The sequence below is a fragment of the Ambystoma mexicanum genome, chromosome 1p (assembly GCF_040938575.1).
Source record: "Ambystoma mexicanum isolate Mex_15411 chromosome 1p, UKY_AmexF1_1, whole genome shotgun sequence".
Classification (NCBI taxonomy): domain Eukaryota; kingdom Metazoa; phylum Chordata; class Amphibia; order Caudata; family Ambystomatidae; genus Ambystoma; species Ambystoma mexicanum.
In genome coordinates this window covers 1,255,210,694-1,255,229,709 of record NC_090921.1, presented here as the reverse complement: position 1 = coordinate 1,255,229,709, position 19,016 = coordinate 1,255,210,694, and the positions used below count along the sequence as shown (strand labels likewise).

Below are 19,016 nucleotides of genomic sequence, written 5' to 3'. Positions count from 1 at the left end.
TCCCAACAAATAAAGATCATGGAGGTGCACCCGAAACAAAAGAAATGCCAATTTCATGTTGCATTGCCTTCTGCCGACAACCCGCCACCTGAGCTGTTCTGTTGCAGAACAATCTTTGTGTCCTCTCCATACCTGGCTCATCATCACCCAAGGACCCTGTCATATTTGTGTACCCTCCTTCTACACCCCGAAACTTCACCAATCCCACTTTTTCCATTCTCTAGCTCACATGCCACATCTGCTCTTGAAACATCCATTTGGAGGCATGACATGGCTTATGATCAAAGCACACTCCCATGCCGGACAGCCTTTCCACTAAAAACATCCATGGAGGCAGTGATCTGGCCATCTTCCACATGTTGTCAAACTTACCCCATGCTTCCCAGCTTCTACTCCTCGGCAAGGAAAGGACCCTAATGCCCAGAACCATTGTCTTCAAGCCAATCCTTCTTCTAAATTTGTCAGGATGGTGAAATGGCGCCTTCCTCGGTATGAATCATCCTGTCCAGCACTCTATCAACTGTAGAAGGGGTAATGGTATTTTTGTACTCAGTTCATTTGATTGATTGATTTATAACTATTTATTTACTTCCACCCCTGAGAATTTGTTTCAGTTTTTTTTAATTTTAATGAAAGCTACCAAAAAATACAAGGGAAGTTTTTCCAGATCCATATATTCCTGTTTTATTAAATCGCCACAGTGACATCAAAAATAAAAATTGCTCGGTAGTGACCATTGTAAAAATTAATTATTCTTTTATTTATTGGTAAAAAAAAACAATGTTATCCTTGAATGCTCTAGCACTGAAATGTTAAAAGAAACTACTTTGATTCGTACAACTGGGCACTCAGCATACTGCACTGATGTACTAAACTGCTCAAAAAAGAACCTTTCATCTTCATAGTGATAGTGAAACTGATGACACCCCCAGGTCAGGGGTCTCCCACACTGCTAAAGCTGCATTTGTCTGTCTTCCAAATGAACGTGTAGCAAGCACTCCTCCAGGTCCTTCTGATGCTAATTTCAAATATTCTATGCTAGTGACTACATTAACCCTTAAGGGCCAGGGACGAGGTATCTCGTCCTTGGGATTACCTCCCTGTTGTCCTTGGTACTTAAGGGGTTAATGAAAGAGAAAACGTTAAAAGGCATTGAATGGACATACTGAAATCACCAAAAAAGGTCTTGGCACTGGAGGGGGGGGGTTGAGGGGGGAGACCCATGGCAGTTAAAGGGTTACATTAGGACTGTGTTGCTTTTTCTCTGTATCTGTCTCTGAACGTGAGCAACATACCTTCCTGCAGCATTCTCATGTGAACTCCTAGATAAGGCTACTGACAGGTGTATCTTTATTTCCTCCATTTCCACAAGGTCACGATCGCTGCTTTGGATAAAGTCCCAGGAGCCAGCTGAATGGGACGGGCCGGCATGTGACCTTTTCCTTCGCGAGGTTTGATTTACTTTAGACGAGCATCCTTTTTAAGAAATAACAATGTGTATTTGCAGCCAATTCTGCTCAAGTGCTGTGTAAATTTGAATGAAACTTAGCAGGTGCGGTGGCAAAGGCGCCCTCAAAATGATACATGCAATTCCAGCTTCTGTCGACGCATTTCCTCTGTGCACGAGAGAAAAGCAATCACAGATGATAAGCCTGACGCCAACTCTCGAGAAGACTGCAACGTGCAGACAGAGGTCAAATACAGACAGCCACACCATCCCAGCCAGCAAAAGTCTTTTGAGCTAGTGAGGAGAAAACCCCGCCAAAAAAACTATTTCCCTCTGACATCCATTTTTCAAACACATACCTTTGTATGGATCCACAAGTGTTCTGCCAATCATAGCTTACTTTCCCAAATTGATTAGAAATGCATCATTCCTATGAAATTATTTGACCACCCACCTCCAAACGTCATGGACCACGCAGCATGGCGTGACAACATGTTCTATTCGTCAAACAATAGGCCATTTAACTAGACAGAATCTCTTAATAAAATGTTTCAAAAATGTACATTTTCCATTCACAGCCAGGCTACATTGCACGCAGCCTAGAACAATCTACTCTAACTATTCTGTTTTCACCAGCAAAACATGCAGGATCACTTACATTTCCCTACTACTACTATTAAACAACAATCTCTTTTATTAGCTCTTCCCCATGTGTCCTTCCCGTCCGCTGGTTCAAAAACCAAAGGCCGCATTTCTGCTCATTTCTTTATGTCTGCATTCAACCCTCAAATCGTTCTCCATGAGCACACAGACCACAGTATTTCCTTAATAAATGGAGGCTCTAAAATGCGCAATAATTAATTTAGGGGAAAGCCGTTTAACACAATGCTATCCTTCCTCAAGCATTGTATATTAGTATGCATTAGTAACCCAAGCGATTGTTAATTGCACCACATATATTTTGTATGTGATTTCATATCTGTATTTATTTACACTTGACATCAGTTTGGAGGCCCGCCCCCGGTCACTGGGGCGGGCCACAGATGGAGCCGGGAGCACCCGACTGCATGCGCATGCACTACGATCATGCAGTGGAACGCTGGCGGGGATCACCCTGCACCGTCTGGATCACCGGAGCGTTTGTCCCAGGCCTGGACCCCACCAGTAATGACACAGACACAAGTTTGTGCTTCCTGGGACTCTGCTGCACTGCTTTCTGCCTGCCGGCCGAGCCCCTTTTATTTGAGAGGCGTCATGACCTCATCATGATGCTCTCTCACCATACAACCACTAGACACACACCTAACATCCCTCCTTTATGATAAACACACCCCACTGCAAATGGCGACCCTAGACTGGGCCTGGCTTGGTGCCTCCTAGTCCACGCACCCATTCTGAGCCTGCTTCATCACTGCACACACAAGGTGGATTCCAGTCCGAGCACCCCCTAATGACTGTAAGAGGATTCAATTCAGCACTACAGCTAAGTCAACGCCTAGTCTAGAATACTGAATGAAAACCCTTATTGATATATCTTTATGTCCAGTTCATGCGTTCTGGATGACTACCCCTATATAACACCCCTCCCTTGGAATCCCCCTGACCCCACTGAGCCAAGAAGTAGTTCTGTTTTGCAAGTTAAAAGGTTTATTTGAGAATTTAAACCATATAGATATATATATCACACTTTATAATAAATTAATAATTGAATATCACACTTAATCTGATATGATAAAGATTAACAACGGAGAATCTGGCACTAGCACACTTGTGAATAGGAACAGAAGAATAAGGTGGTAGAGAATACTTTATATAAGTTCAGATGGATGTAATGTTGAATGAAAAATGCAATACAGAAAATACTCAATATGATTTCAACATAACAATGTAATCACTTTTCTCTGGCAATCCCCTTTCCCCTTTATGCAATGCAGGGAAATGGAAGGAAAGCACACAGTTCTCAGAAATGCAATCAAATGTAATTCAGTTCACCCAGCAACTTAGACTACAGACGTTGAAAACACAGGCCCAAATGCTTTTAAATGTGCTGGCAATGAAGAAAAAAATATGCTAAAATGCTTTTAATTCCCTCTTGAGGTTCAGGGTGAGCGGTATCAAGTTAATATTAGTCCAGGCTCACTTTAGCAAGGATCTAGGAATAACTAGCAGGTTAAACGAATTTTTTCTTTAACAGAAGGCAAGCAGCAACAGATTTTTACACGTGAAGAAATTTGCAAATCGTGGCAAAATTCGCGAGTGCGTTTTTCACGATTGCGGCAAAACTATAGGGGGTAGGAATGCGGTTCTAAGTTCGTAGGAAAGCCACGATTCTAGGCTTTCTGAGGAAAGTTACTGCAAGTCTCTAGCACTAACGGTCACGGAGATATGAGCGATTAAATAAAGGTCGTTTTTCAGATTTGAAATTTTAAATTTCAAAAAAGACAAGTGCAGCTTGCAACTAGAAAATGACAGGTGACAGCTTTACAAATGACAGGTGACAGTTAGGAGACAGTTCTACTTAGATTAAAATAGGATTGAATTATATTATTTTAACTAAGAGATTGGTTCTGCACAGTTTGCTAGGTACTCACACTATATTCTAGAATTAGAATGGGCCTCGCCACGGATCTGGTCAGGTTTTAGACTGGACTCTGGTCTCTGCACTTCACAGTGATCTGGGTCAGCTCTCTCTGGTTCTGCTAACAGTGGTCTGGTCTGGGTCTCTGAAGGTGGATAGATTGAAGTCTCTATGTGAGCTCTCTGGAGGTTGATGGAGGTAAAGTATGGATTTTCCAGCAGAGCTTCCAGCTGCAAATGGATTTGAAGGTCCCTATCTGTCCTGTCTGTCTGCTTTTGTGTGTTTTGAAAATGGGTGTGTGTGCAGCATCACTAGGCTCTACCCCTCTCCACTTATCATTGGCCAAGCTTTCATTTCTCCCCTGATTGGGGGAGCTAAGTTGTGTCAGAGTGATGTCATTTTACAGCCTGCAGAAAGTCCACTCCTCCTGTCAACTTGCACACAAATCTAGATTTGAACCAAATACATATTTGCAGAGGTACATATTGTTTAAAATTACATGCACCCCTCACATATCACAGGAGGTATCCCCTGTTCAAACTCTGCTCTTCCTGGGGGCTTGCATTCAGAAATGGCACATATTTCACTTTTTAACTGGTTTGCAATTTCGGACATTAACCCAAATTTACACACATGTGCGCAAGGAGTATGGACATTAGTTGATGAAGTGTCAGATTTTTCACATGCACACATTTTGAGTAATGTCCTCTTTTCCGCTAAAACCCCCCTGAACATGCCACCGGTTCTAAAAACCTCTTAAAATGTGGGCAGAAAAATCACAAGAATTATGGTGTCATTTAAATAATTTTCACAAGTCCGTACTATGAGTTATTCATCTTTTTAGAGTTATGTTCTGGCCCCAAAGGGGTGTGGTTTCCCCCCAGCACAAGGTTGAATTTCTGGTTTTTCCAGTTCTGCCAAGCCAGCTTGTTCTCACAGGCGGTGCCCCTCCCCTTCCCTTCCAGGAGGAAGCTACATTTACGACATCTTCAATAAACCATCTGCCTGGGAGAAGGGGGTTGCATTGTTCAGATCTCCTGTATTCTGTGGGGGCTCCCCTTAATTCAATTATCAGAGAGATGGCATATCCTTAGTGTGGCCAGCAAAAGGCAGATAGGCCTGGGAACACAGCTGTGACTCAAGTCTCATCTCCTGTCGGGGGTAGCTGGTGGGCAGAATTCAGTTCCTTAAGCCAGGTTTCAGATAAAATGTCACTTTTTGTTACCCAGTTTAAGTCAAGACAATGTTTACATATGCAGCTAGAATGCTGATTCTAAGTTTAAAACTATGACATTTAAACAATTGCAACCTATGTGACACTCAAAGTAGGTCACTCATTTCTTTTAAACATTTAGATTTTTTAGTGTCTTTCAGTCCAAATTTACTTAAACTGCTGAAATCCACAGCTCAGCCAGTCTTGTTATAAACCTTCAAGTCACTTCAGAATATAACTTTACATTGGATCCACCTCTCAGTAAGTCTTTCTTTGGCATGTTTTGGGTTCATTTATTCAATTTTATACAAAAAGTAAAATCTGGTGTTGTTTTAAAACGCCGGCTTTTGGATAGTGGTGAGTACTGGTACTGCACCCCTTTTTGGGATTTAAGAAAATGAATTCCCAACAGTTATGGGTTTGCTTTTGGCAATCAGCATTGCCATTCCCAATGGTTTCAGACTGCTGTGTGGGTAGTCCAATGGTGGTTTTAGGCATTGTCCTTCTGTGCCCATAACATCGGCAAAAATGAGTGGCAGCCTATTCTTCATGCATTTCCCTGTGCATTTTCTGGGAAGCTCTGGCCATCATGATGTTTTCCATGTCAATACTGCACAGTTTTGAGGTAGGGCTCGGATGCATGGGTAAATACATCCCACATGACTACTCAAAACCTTGCACTTTTAGCACTGCAAACAGGTGGGTTCCAGTCCGCACACCACGGGGCCCGATAGCGGGCTAGTCCCACTCAGAAGATTCCGGGATCAAACTGGCCAGTGGCGCTACTGCATGACAGGAAGAATGCATTTTCTTCATCTTCCTCCTCTCCCACCTCATACTGCGTTCTCCTTCGTTCTTCTTCCACTTGGACTGCCGCCACTCAGGGGGGTCTTTCTCACCTTCGACTCATTCGCCCCCGATGCCCCCACCATGCTGGCTGGTGTCAGGGTGAGGCACACCTGTGCGAAGTGATCCACCTTCCCGCACCTCCCACAGATGTGCCCTTTCGACGGGCAGTCTTGCGGGTGTTGAAGATCCCACCCACACTGATGACATATTGTGGCATTGGGGTCCCTCCTTGGCCAGTCTCCCCTCCTCATCGGCTTTCCTCCTTGCTACTTGCTGACCGCCGACACCTCCTCCAGCTTGATCTGCTGCAGAGGGGCCTCCAGCTTGAGCTGATGGCTGAATGAGTCCATGACTGAGGCTCGTACCTCTGCCAGTTCCTAAGCACGGCTAAGATCTAGTATCCTGTCGAGGGTCAGCGCCAGGTCCCTCAGGACATGCCTGCGTAGCTTCGAGGAGCTGCAGCCATAGATGATCTGCGCTCTGATCTCTTCCTCCTCAAAGTTTCCCAGGTCACAGGACAGTGCAATGCCGCGCAGCTTCCCATGGAACGCATCGAGGCTCTCCCCTTCCTCCTGCCTCGCGCACCTCATCCTGGACCGTTCATAGTCCCTGTTGACCTTGGGTCAGAAATATTCATTCACGGCTGCGATGGCTGCTGCATAGGACTGATTTGCGGGCCTTAGTGTCTTCAATAGCCTCTGGGCAGCCAGTCCGGCGGAATACAGGAGTGTTGGGCATTTGGCTGCGTCCTTGACCTCCACCGCCTCAAAGTACAGCTCCAGGTTCTCTACCCAGGCTGTCCACCGGGATCCCAAACTGGCAGGCGAGCCCATCACATCAAAGTGATGTAGTAGCGCGAGCTGTCCTTGACACACACCCTCGTTGTCGTCCGTCATGATGAGCACTGGGCGGAATGCCGGATATGACCACAGCTGGTGAGGCTTGGGGGTGTGTTCAGCCACCAGGCCTCAGGTGACTTGACCCCCTTTTGACTGTCTTGTGAAGACGCATGAGCCCTCCTTAAGAAGCCAATACCTTCAGTTGGTATGTGACTGGTGAGGAAGAACACAGCAACCTTCTCTTTCCATTGTGTCCTGTGAGCTGGGGACTCCCAGTAGGAGGGCACGCCCCCTGTTGTTTCTTTGTTGTGTCACTGGCCTGATGAAGTTACATGTGGTCTTGCCAGGGGGGGCCGGGTTTGGATGTGGCTGTTCGCCCTTTCCATTGCACTCTCCCGCTGTTCCCCACGTGAGGGAGCCCACTAGATGGTTTGCCCCGTCCCCTTTCTTCATTCCAGGGCTAGTTTGCAGGCAGATGCCACCTGTGGCCTTAATGTCCTTGGGGCAAGCCCCTCTCACCTGGGTCTCCCCACCTGCAAGACAATCAGTCTCCCTTTCTGGGCCCGTTGTTCCTGGGTTTCTTTTGACGCCCACTGTGAGAGCCTGCTGCCTCGTGTCATCCTGAGGAACTCACTGCCACGGCCCGGATCCACAGGCCACGCCCCTTTCTATTGTGCTGGGGCTAGCGATGAGACCACGCCCCCTTTTTCTTTTCCTTGTCGGTTGTCGGGAATGTCGGGCCCTGGTCCACTGGAGGCCCAACCCCCTTTTCGGGCCGTTCCACCGGCCTCAAGATCTGCTTTCAAAGAAAAGATTTTTTTTTCCAGGCTCCGCCCCTACCTTTCACCGTCCTGTGGTGTAAGGCTGGTGGGGGGAGGGGGACCAGGCCAGATGTCCAGGCTACTCACCGCTGCAACCCGGGTGTGGTAATCTCAGTCCCCTTACCCGCGGGCCAGGTGGAGAGATGGCTCCACCCCCTTCCTTTGTCGGGGCCGGAGCGTCTTCCCCTCTTGCGGCTGACACCTTAACGCACGCTGTAGGCTTCCGGCAACCCACACAATGATGTGTGGGCCCGGACTGCCTCATCGCCAATGTGGAGGCCCACCCCCGGTCACTGAGGCGGGCCACAGATGGAGCCGGGAGCACCCAACTGCACGCGCATGCACCGCGATCACGCAGTGTAACGCTGGCAGCGATCACCCCGCACCGTCCGGATCACCGCAGCTTTTTTCCCAGGCTGGGGGCACCCCAGCGACTGCAGCCTCCTCACTGGGGGCACCCAGGTGAGGCTGCCCAGATAGGCAACGACCATGCGGCAAGGACCCCACCAGTAATGACACAGACACGAGTTGCAGCTTCCTGGGGCTCTGCTGCCCTGCCTTCTGCATGCCGGTCCAGCCCCTTTCATTTGAGGGGCATCATGACCTCGTCATGACGCTCTCACACCGAACAACCGATAGACCCACACGTAACAATCAGAGTGTTCATATGGCTAAATGTTAACCTGTCACTGAAGTTAGAACATGGTCTCAGTGTCTCTCTGCCATATAATAAAGCAAGCTATGCTGTGTTTGACTTCTATTCAAGTGGTCTGCACGTTGACATGTGCCAATGCAGCAGACCTTATTTCTATCTCTATGAAACTTTTTATTTTTCTTTAAACACCACTCGCAGTTACCTACATCATCACGTGGTGTTGCGCACTGAAATCTGCCACGCCTAACATTGCTATGGTTGCCTTAGCTGGACAAAAGACTGCGAAGCAGTTTTCTGGGCTACTGTACTGATTGTGCAACCAGTAAATTTAACAAATGTTACCCTCCTTGAGTGTTTTAAAAGGCACAATTTCTCCCGTGCACCACTTAAAGGCACTCATGGTTGCACCTTGAACGGATTTTGGAAAAGTTAACAGCTTGTAAATTGTTGGCACTTTTTTGTAGGCCTTTTGGTCATTTGAAAGCTTTTATATACCAAGGCCAATCTCCAAGTCTAATTTTCAAAGGCATGTGTGACCTAGGAGCAATACCCAAAGGCAACTACTTTTACCCAATGCAGGGTGGCTCATCCATTACTGGTGAGGCGGTGCTGACATGCCATTACACGCGTCCATTATAGAGGAGCCGCATCTTAAACTGTCAAAGGGAAACCTGTTTCTCTTTGACAGTTTATATTCCCCAGTGAGCATGTCCAATGGACCATGCAAGGTTGGGGGTGTCTTTCTTATCCAGCCTTGCATGGCCCATTGGGGATGCAGGTTGGGGAACTGGACACCTGAATTTGTGTTGAGGGCACTTCATTGCCTCCTTGCATATTCAAGCAACCTCTGTCATTGCAAATGGCGTAATATAGCTCCTCCATGCTTGTGCAGGAACCAGAATACAGCGTGCCGTCATTGAAAGCAGCAGAATCCAAGCCATGGCTGAAGGGAAGTGAAAGCTGCTGAATGTGTACGTATGATTGTGCATTTTATGTGTGTGTGTGTGTGTGTGTGTGAGTGTGCGTGAGAGAGAGAGAGGGAGAGAAAGAGAGAGAGAGAGAGAGAGAGAGAGAGAGAGAGAGAGAGAGAGAGAGAGAGAGTATGATGTGTGGGTGGTTGGGTGCACATGTGACTAAGCAAGTGTATGGATGCATGTGTGAATGAGCGAGTGAATGCTGTTTGCATGAGCGAGTGAATGCTGTGGGAATGTGTGTTTAAATGATTGAAAGTGCATGTGTTTGTGTTTGGTTTGGCTGATTTGGGCAGGGACTGGAAATATAATTTATTACTGGGCATCTAGGATAAAAGAAACATGACGTTTAATTACATGGCTAAATTGGCAATTTGGTGCAGCCAGTCTAGCTATTTCTTACTGTTTGTTTGTTTGTTTGTTTGTTTGTTTGTTTGTTTGTTTGTTTTATTCATTTATAATGCGCACCAGACCCGAGGGAAAGATGGCGCAGCAGTACAGGATATGCGAGGCATAGGTTACATCATTACATAATTACACATAATGCTAGTGATATATACAGGCCGTAGCAGTAAGACAATAAATTATATACAGAGTATTATACAGGTTACAGGTAATATAACAGCAGGGTGGTGGGGGGAAAGGAGGTACTGGCTGGTTGCTCGATTACTTCAGATGGTTGATGTAATTGGATCTAAATTTAAGATAGGATTTCTCCTCACGTATGGTGTGGGGCGGTGAGTTCCATACTTGGGCCGCCCGGACAGGAAAGCTGGCGCCTCCGGCCTTCGTCAATTTGAATCTTGGAATGATAATTGTGTTGGAGTTGGAGATTTTTGAGGGTCTGGAGGATCTTCTTTCTACAAATCTATCAGTTAGACAGGGAGGAGTCGCGTTCTTCAGGGCTTTGTGTGTGAGGGAGGCAACTTTCAGTAGGATTTCTGTGGCATGATATTTCTCCTGGTCATCTATGATAAAGCAATCATAATAAGTGGTATTACGTGTCTAGACTGGCCTACATTGGCAGAGCCAGCGTGGACATGTTTTTTTTATATTAGCATTACTGCCATCATGCGCAAAGCAAACATGGGAATGTTTTTATATGGAAATACTGGCATATGTTGGTGAAGCCATCATGGAAATGTCTGGGCACTGCCAGCATGAACATGTTTTTATACTGACATATATTGTGGGCAAAAGCATTATAAAAATGCATTGGGAAATGCTAATTTCTGCTGATGGAGACTTGCATCTATTGCATTTTTGGATTGGAGTTACCATACAAAAACAATTGCAAATTATCTGGCTTTTCACCCAGTTTCTCACAGAAATGATGTTGTATAATTCACCATTTTAACCCTTAACTAAAATACTTTTCTCAAACGTCTTTTGGTTGCTTCAGGATCCCCGCTACGCTTGGTTGCGCTGGACTATTTGTGGGAACATTTTAAGGCCGTTCAATAAAAAAAATCACCATCCATCACTGCCACCCAGAGAGGAGAAATTCCTGTTTCCTATAAGCACAGCAGTAGCTTATGCCTTTTGTTGAAGAGACTGTTAAGTTGTCAAATTGCCTTTATTTTTTTATATATATGGGCTGTTTGCGTGTTGTATTTTACTGGGGGGAAATGTTTAAAGACGGAAGGAAGTTTATTGAAACCTTAGGCCCTGTAAAACGTTTGCAGTGTAGAGCGCTGAGCAACCGTTTTTACACAGATTCTGTGCCTTTCATCTCTCCAGTGGGGCTCTTATTAAACCCTCAATCACTGCCGAAAACCAGTTGGTGCCGAACCAGCCTTCAATTTGAACTGCATGAGTTTGCAATAGTTCTCAGAATTGTCTGTCTTCAGGCTTGGACTGGTCTAAAGGGCAGTAGGCCAGTGGTGGGAGGACTGGCCAGCATGGCAGTAGAGCAGTGACGGAAGCAAAGGCTTGTTCTGAACTGGTCTTATGAGTTAATGCACTGTGCAGCTGGCAGTTTTGATTGATATTATTGGCGAAATGTGCATTAAAAGTCTCCACAAATCGCCTTCAGAATGTTAGGAAAATGGTTCAGAGGTGTAAAAGGTCCCCTCTGTCCTGTGAGCCTGTTTTGAAGAACATTGTTAGCTTCTGTTTCACGCCCCTTCGCTGCACGTTGGTTGATGGAAAGGCCTCTCAGCACTGATCTTTATTGTTCACATTGATGGCTAGCAAGTCCCTCTCCTTGCCCCGCAGTCCAGTGGGATGGACTTACTGTGGCATAAAGTGCTGTACAGGCAGCAAAGCATATCATAGCCTTATGGTACCAGTCTAAGCATTTCAACATAACCGAAGGGTGCCACGCTGTCACTGCATTCAGAAGGACACACATCTGGCCCTTCTCTCCCTACCTGTCCTATCTGTTGTACATCCACCTCTACTTTCACACAGTCATCAGGTTCGGATTGGCGCCTTAGCCTTTCGGCCCGTGGCCGGGTCGAAATCGTCCCTGGGGAGTGGGGGCCGGTTTCTGGCCATGCCTGGGCCGTTTTGGAAAACAATAAAATGAAAAAAATATATAATTTTTTTTCAAAAAGCCTTTCATCCTTCTTAGGTCGATAAATGAGTACCAACACAGGTTGGGTGATATTGTATGCATATTTGTTCTATAAAAAAGAGCTGAAGCGTAAGTGCTATAGAAAAACATATTATCATTTGGACTTCTGCTTGGATTCACAGTAATTTAGTGTACTTAGGTACAATGCTATTTGATGCCACTTCCTGTTTTGTCAAGGAGTGAAAGGGAGTGTTTCATCACTTGCCGGGATGTCACTTTGGGGTGGGGTCAAATGACATCACTTCCAGGGCGAGGGGTGGGGCCCTTTATTGAGGCGTGGGGTGCGCCACTTTGTTTTGGGTTACTGGGCCTATTTCTTGTCCCAGTCCGACCCTGACAGTCATATGAACATGGCCTGCACAGGGAGCACAGACTATTTCCCCCCACTATTATTGGCAATGTATTGCCATAGTCTGATAGGCTGCTTCCAAGTAGGGCACTGCCCTGTCTCACCATGAACTAAAATAATGTCAAGCACCACATGCTTCAGAATTCATTCTTAATGGTAAACTTTTTGATATTAAGTTGCCAGCTTTTTTCAACTTTATCTTACAAATTTGATCTCACCATTCCCTTGCCTTCAGTTAAAAACAGAATTCACCGCTATGCACCGTCCGTGCTTGACTACGCCACTCTTGGCTCAGGCTTGGTAGTCACAGAATGAACCTTCTCGATTCTGCATAGAGATGCACAGGCAAATACACCACCAGTTCCAGGATTGCCCAAGCACATGCCTGGGCCACTCATGAGTTCAGCATTACATTCAATTCGGCAAATCTATATTGAAACATTACCTAATTTAATTTAATTTAATTTAATTTATTGTATTGGTTATTTACAAGGCACCAATACAACAAATGGAGTTACATCTTCGACATATGTGCCTCCTCGCTTTTTGAAGGACTGTGGTCCATGAAACAGGACTGACACTCCCCCACCCCCGCCATACTAACACAAAACATTCTTCACCCACTGCATCCCTCCTTTTGCAGTATATCTTGCCCTTCTACCGATTATCTTATCTTGTCATTACTTGTTTTCTCTCCTCTAGTAGACTGGGGTCTGGGTACCCCTAGTGCTGGCACAGTACACCACTCCATGGACATGTCTAGCCTCTCCCAAACTACTATGGTGTTGATTTGGCACAGTATGAAAGCGTGTTAACTTAATGTAATATCAGGGCTCAAATCAAGGGTACACGCGGGGGGAACGAGTCCACCCACTTTATTCAGAGGGTGGACTCAGTCCCCCCCCCAGCTACACTGAGAAACATTGCATTGACTGTCCTCTTTGATTTTATGGATTAACAACGACCTTGGTGATCAAACCACAGTGGTCAGGTTTGTAGGCCGGACACTTCACCACTGCACTATATGAAGAAAAACATCAAACAACTAAAGGTGAAATGTCCCATTTCGGAATTGCAAGGCACAAGGACATAATTTGTATTGGTACTTGGAGTTTAAAATAATATGCACACCCTATAACGTTTTCAAAAGCACTATTAGAAGAAAATATCCTCTCTTGGTTTTGTGTGTGTGTTGATTTTATGAAAGGCACATGCCATTCGTCCTGCGCAATTTGGGTGGTTATGCAAAGCCAATTGTATGAAATGTGCATATTTCAACTTGATATGCTCATGTCTGACAACATCACATCCCAATGTGTTCGTTGACGAGTGCCCTCACTTTAATTTTTAGGACTTGCCCCCTGCGTAATATGGCATGCACACCCTTCACCTGGCCTCATCAGGATGAAATACCAGTTGTTATTCACAACTGTTCACAGACGCAGTTTAGTGGTCCCCTGCAGACTGCATTTTTGGGTCAAATGCTTTAGTGCATACGCCAATTGGAACACTGAGCCAATGTTTCATGTGGCTCCTGCTGTTGCGCTGTGTTCTAATGTACTCTGCACAGGGGTCTGCCCCAGGCTTGCTATGTTTCCAATGCGCCATGCGCATGCTCGTGCAGTCACACCATGCCCCACAGCACACAAGGCTATAAGCGGCTCTGCATCCTTTATCTGAATTGTGCCACGCTGGTGAGTGAAATCTTTGTTTTATGCTCTGCACCCGTGATAAAGAGCTCGAGTGAATGCTGCACCGGGCGGAAGAATTTCTGCTGCCTCCTGAAAAGGAATCAGAGACCTACCACTTCCTTTTGTCCTAAGACCAAAGAAGAAGCCCTTTTGCTGCTCTCAGATCCAAGGTTCCAGACGTTTCACAGATGTGCTGCACACCTGTAGCCGAGAACTACAGCTGCACTCAGCACCTGGGATGAAGATCTTTCCCGGTTGTGCTCTGCATTCAAGTGTAAGACCTCATTCTGGCTTAATTGCTTTAATGCAATATTGATACGCTTTATTGACTATTCAGTCAGCTAGAATGCAGAGAATAATATGGGCATTTGGCTCAGATTTCGGAGTCTGTTTTCTATGTTTCCTTGCTGATGAGACAGGAGACAAGAACATGTATTGGTGTCATGTGCTTACCTGGCTTGCCTCGGCCGTCAGCTTCCGGCGGAAGCTCTCACAAGGAAGCTATGCCTTATCCACAGACGAAAGCAGCGCTGTGTGGTGCAAGGGCAGGTATTCTTTCTGATGCAATACGCAAGCATGTGCACTGTATAACTGACCCTTTAAAACATGCTGCAAAGCCAACCCCTATTTAAAAAGCCACCACTTTCCCATTGCAAAGCCCCACCCTATGCCTGGGATGGCAGTCGTGATGCAGTAGGTCCAAAGTGTTGACTTCTTTATTTATTTGCATGTTTAAAGTACTCACACAGCCCGGGGGCTGTTACAGAATGTTTTTTTTCTTCTGTTGTTGTCTTAGTTGCATATTTATAATGCGCTTAAATACCTAGAGGTTTCTAAGCGCGGACCCGGGGATCGAACCTGTGTTGTTTTGTGTTGTCTTGCTTCCAATACGAGCACATTGCCACTGAGCTATCCTCCCGGGACAACTTCTGGTTTGCAGTTGGTTGTTAGACTTGCCAAATAACAACGGCAGCAGCACTGGATTTAGAGCCCTGAATCGTAGGCCAACACCATTACTCTCAGCCATTGCAGTGCCCAGGCCTGGTGATAACAGGCAGTTTCATTTTTGGCGGTTGCTAGCCCATGGAAGTGTATTGATGGGTAAAGGACTTGGCGACTGAGTGAACTAATGGGATGCAATCACTATCTAACGCCTCATTCAAAAAACAGGGATCAGGTGAATGATGCTGAAGGATGGCCATAGAGCCAGGTATCACGGGTTCAATCACAAAATGCCAAGACTCTCCTGAATCTTTATTTTTTTTTAACTTTTGTTCTGTTTAGAAAGAATCTTGTTGTTGAATTGACAGGTTTGAGGGGTGAAAGTATGTATCTTCTTGTGAACATCCGGTCACACTTTTCCTTGATGAATGGTAGAGCAGCACACCCATCACCTAATAAACACTCATTTGAAAGAAAAGTCTCACACATGTTCCAATAATATCCCAGTGCTTCATTTGTAAGAAAATAAGTGACAGGGCCCAAATCCTTTCTACCACGCTTGTGAGGGGCACTTCCCCAGCATTACAGCAACCACCCACAGCTGCTCCCAGCAGTGTTGACACATTTGGGGATAAACTGCAGCTCGCACCTGCTTATTGGGGTTGATGGATACTCTGGCTAATAGTACTTCATAATCAATCGGAGTCTGAGACAATTCGTGCCATGGCTCAGAACTAAGCAGCAGGGCTGAGACATGGCAAACCCCCACACAAATGAAGCACTGGAAGAGCCATATCTATCGCCCAATGTGCGGGCCTCTAAGGTCTGAGTATCAGTCATCCCCACACTGCTGCGCAGGAACAGTTCGACCACTCTATGCATGTCTATGTGCAGCGAAGGCTTCACACCGGCCATCATACTGTGAGGCATCACACCTGCCTCCGGATCCGTGTCCATGTGTACAAAAAGGGTTGTGCTCTCGACCGTACTGTGAAGGAGCACCTGCAACTCCAGATGTAATTTCTGCAGTAGTAAATACCTTGCTTGCTACCCAGTGCAGTCGATTTGTAAAAAATGGCTCAGACGGATGATAGTACTGTGAAGGACTGTGTGTACCACCCAATGTAAGGCCATCTTTGGCGTAGGTGCAGGTCTCACTGTTCACCACACTACTGTCAAAGAACATTTGTGCCACTTGATATACATCTTGGTGTGGGAAAGTGCCCACAGAGCTCATTGTAACATGATGTCCCACATCTATCCCTATATGTAGGTCCATGTGAGGAGAAGATGCGGGCCGGGAGGACAGCTCAGGGCCAATATGTTTGTCTTGGAAGCAAGACAAGGCAGGGTGTCATGGGTGGAATCTGGTCCCATCTTTAGTGGCTGGTCGCCTAAATGAAGTGTGATATGAAAGCTCAAGTTAATTTCCTTTTCATTTCAGACTCTTCCTCACTCTACTGCGAAGGAACACATTTACCAGCCAATGAATGTCCATGTGCAAAAAAGGTCTCACACTGCTTATTGATGGTCCTTTGCAGTTCTGAATTGGTTTACCTCTTACCTCTTGGGCAGAGCTGTACAAATGAACATGGTGTGGTCTAACCAACTCCTGGTCTGCTGCGCAGTCCCCCAAGGCTCCATCCCCCCACTGATTCTTTTTAACCAATGGTGTCTCTGGGTACACTATTTAAAGACCCCGCTATAGCCATCCACCAATACGTGGTCGATACTCAGTTGTACATGAGCATAAAAAGCCCACAGGACATCTGTCATCTCCACAATTACCCACATCATTTTATCCTGGATGTCAACTGGCTACCTGAAACTTAACCCAGAGCGAATTTCGCCCCACTAAATAACAACTTGTCCAACAATGGCTCAATGACATGTGCCTAGAAGGATTTAATCTGCAGCTCTCGAATTCAGCAAAATCTTAAGGCTTCAACAATGACAGCATCCTGTCCTTCCAGAAACACATAGTCAAGAAGGCACAAACAGCCTGGCTTCAAATCGCAAAAGCAAACCCTTCAATGCACCACAGGACTTCTGTACCGTAGTGCATGCCACTATGGTCTCGCACATCGATGGGGGAAATGGCCTCCTGACAGGGCACCCAGATACTCACTTGGCTCCCCTAAAAGCAGTTTTGAGAAAGGAGTGGAGTCAGCAGCTACACTGGTCATTGACGCTTTAGTAGGATTCTTTTTTGGGAGGAAGTGGAGCTAAATTAGCACATATCTATTAGCTCTTAACATAAAAACAAAGAAGTTAGATTCTTTTTCAAACATAAAAGGTTGAGATTTATTAAATTTGCAAGAGTAAAAAAACCTTTTCAAGAGTCAAAAAGCGAAATATGCCATCCTTGGCACAGAAAAACATTTTTTACACAAGGTTATGCAATGATTGTGCATATAGGTGGGTTAGTACATCAATAGTGACTGTAATTACATATACTGCTAGTGTTGCAGCAGTACGTAAAAATTGTCGACACACACAGAGTTCAGGTGTTTCTAGTACGGTGAGTAGATGGAGCGGCCAGCGGTTGAGAATGTGGAACCTGCTGGTGGATGCACCGGACTGTCTTCAGGACTGGGGGAGCTTTTTGGGCACAGAGGTGTTTCTTAAGTGCCAGGCACCTGAAATTGGTGAGACAAAGGATGGAGTGTTATAGGGGAAGATTTAAAAACAAGGGGTATTCAGAGAGAGACACTGTGGAAAAAGAAACCTACCTAGGGTAGTTGGAGCGTCATGGCTAGCGTGGTTTGATATGGGCCAGAATCTGGGTAAGTCGCTGGCGATTAGTTGAGTCCAAAAATGGACCGGCGGTCTCTGAAACAAGTTGGAAAACCGGGTTGGTTGGGATGTAATGAATTACAATGAGCAATATAGGCAATGGTGGTAGGTGAACAGTTACCTGGTCTGGTCAGAAAATTGAGTCCCAGGTGGTGCCAGATGAGAAGATGTCTCTATTTAGGGCGCGGGGTAGCCGCGGTCTGTTGTAGACAAAAGAGAGAAGGGGAGTTGGCCATTAGGCAGCTAGTTGCAGAGGTAAGAAATGATTTGTGAGGCGTACTGGTACAAGCGTCGAGATGTCATGCTGTTGGTGCACACTTGGAAAATCAATATCGAGTGCCAGTGATCAAGGTAGTTGCCTGGGTAATGAAAAGGCATACTGGTGCAGGCATCAAAACATCTTGGTGCTAGTGTCCAGCAGTCTATTCAATATCGAGTGTCTGTGGTCGACTCGTTGTTTGTGATTGTTATTTTATTACTATTTATTGTTGCGGCTTGAATGTGAGATTAAGAAATCAGCAAAGGGGCGGTGCCTGTGAAGATGCAAGTATCGGTTACAATCAAAAGACTGGTGTCTCACGAGGGTTGGGTCTCCCGTGATGTAGACGCAGTGAGTAGTGGCAACTAGCTTGCAGGACTGCTAAGGCTGGTGGTTCCCATGTGTTTAGTGGAAATGGGAGCGGTCTGAAGCAAAAGCTTACCTCTGCAGTCGAGCTGTGTCGGCGACTGACGGAGCTGTTTTATACGCACGTATGCGTATATAGATCAAATTAGTTAAAGGCGCGCTCAAATGGCGCATGCGTGGAGCGGGTAGTGTTACTGTAGCTGCGCATGCTCGTTGTGGGGAACCGGACTAGTAGTCTTTGGGATTGCCGGTGAACCTCCAGGGCATCGGGGAAGGGGCACGTAAAATGTAGTAAGGGTCCATGGCGATCAGTCTCAACAACAAATGAATAAATCAATGCCAAAACAAACTGCAGGTTCATACACTTCTTGGTTTATAGTAACTGGGGTTTCTGAGAAAAACCTTTTCGATATGTTTGGGTACTTGAAACACAGCATGAAGGAACAGGAAATACTGTTAATACTATAAGTACTTCAAACATAAATTTGCATGTGATTATTGTGGCATACAGGCAACATGTCAAACAGTGGTCCAGGGTTTTTATTTGGACGAACAGATTTGATTCTATAAGTGCTTCAAACGTAAAGTTGCATAAGTTGCATACGGGCAACATGTCAAAATAGTACATACATTTGCTGGTTCACGATAAAGTAAGTTCTCAG

The 19,016-nt window shown here is 45.8% G+C and overlaps 1 protein-coding gene across 4 annotated transcripts in view; it reads left to right on the top strand.

Annotated features, from left to right (window-relative positions):
* The window catches only part of LOC138452691 (leucine-rich repeat-containing protein 4B-like), a 1,036,288-nt gene that overhangs the window by 873,566 nt on the left and 143,706 nt on the right, over window positions 1-19,016 (top strand). The window contains exon 4 of one of the 4 annotated variants that reach the window (XM_069605044.1): window positions 1,373-1,451. The exons of the other annotated variants lie outside the window; for them this stretch is intronic. The gene's annotated coding sequence lies outside the window, so the exon portion shown is untranslated. The remainder of the gene's footprint in view (window positions 1-1,372; window positions 1,452-19,016) is intronic. 4 annotated transcript variants of the gene reach the window in all.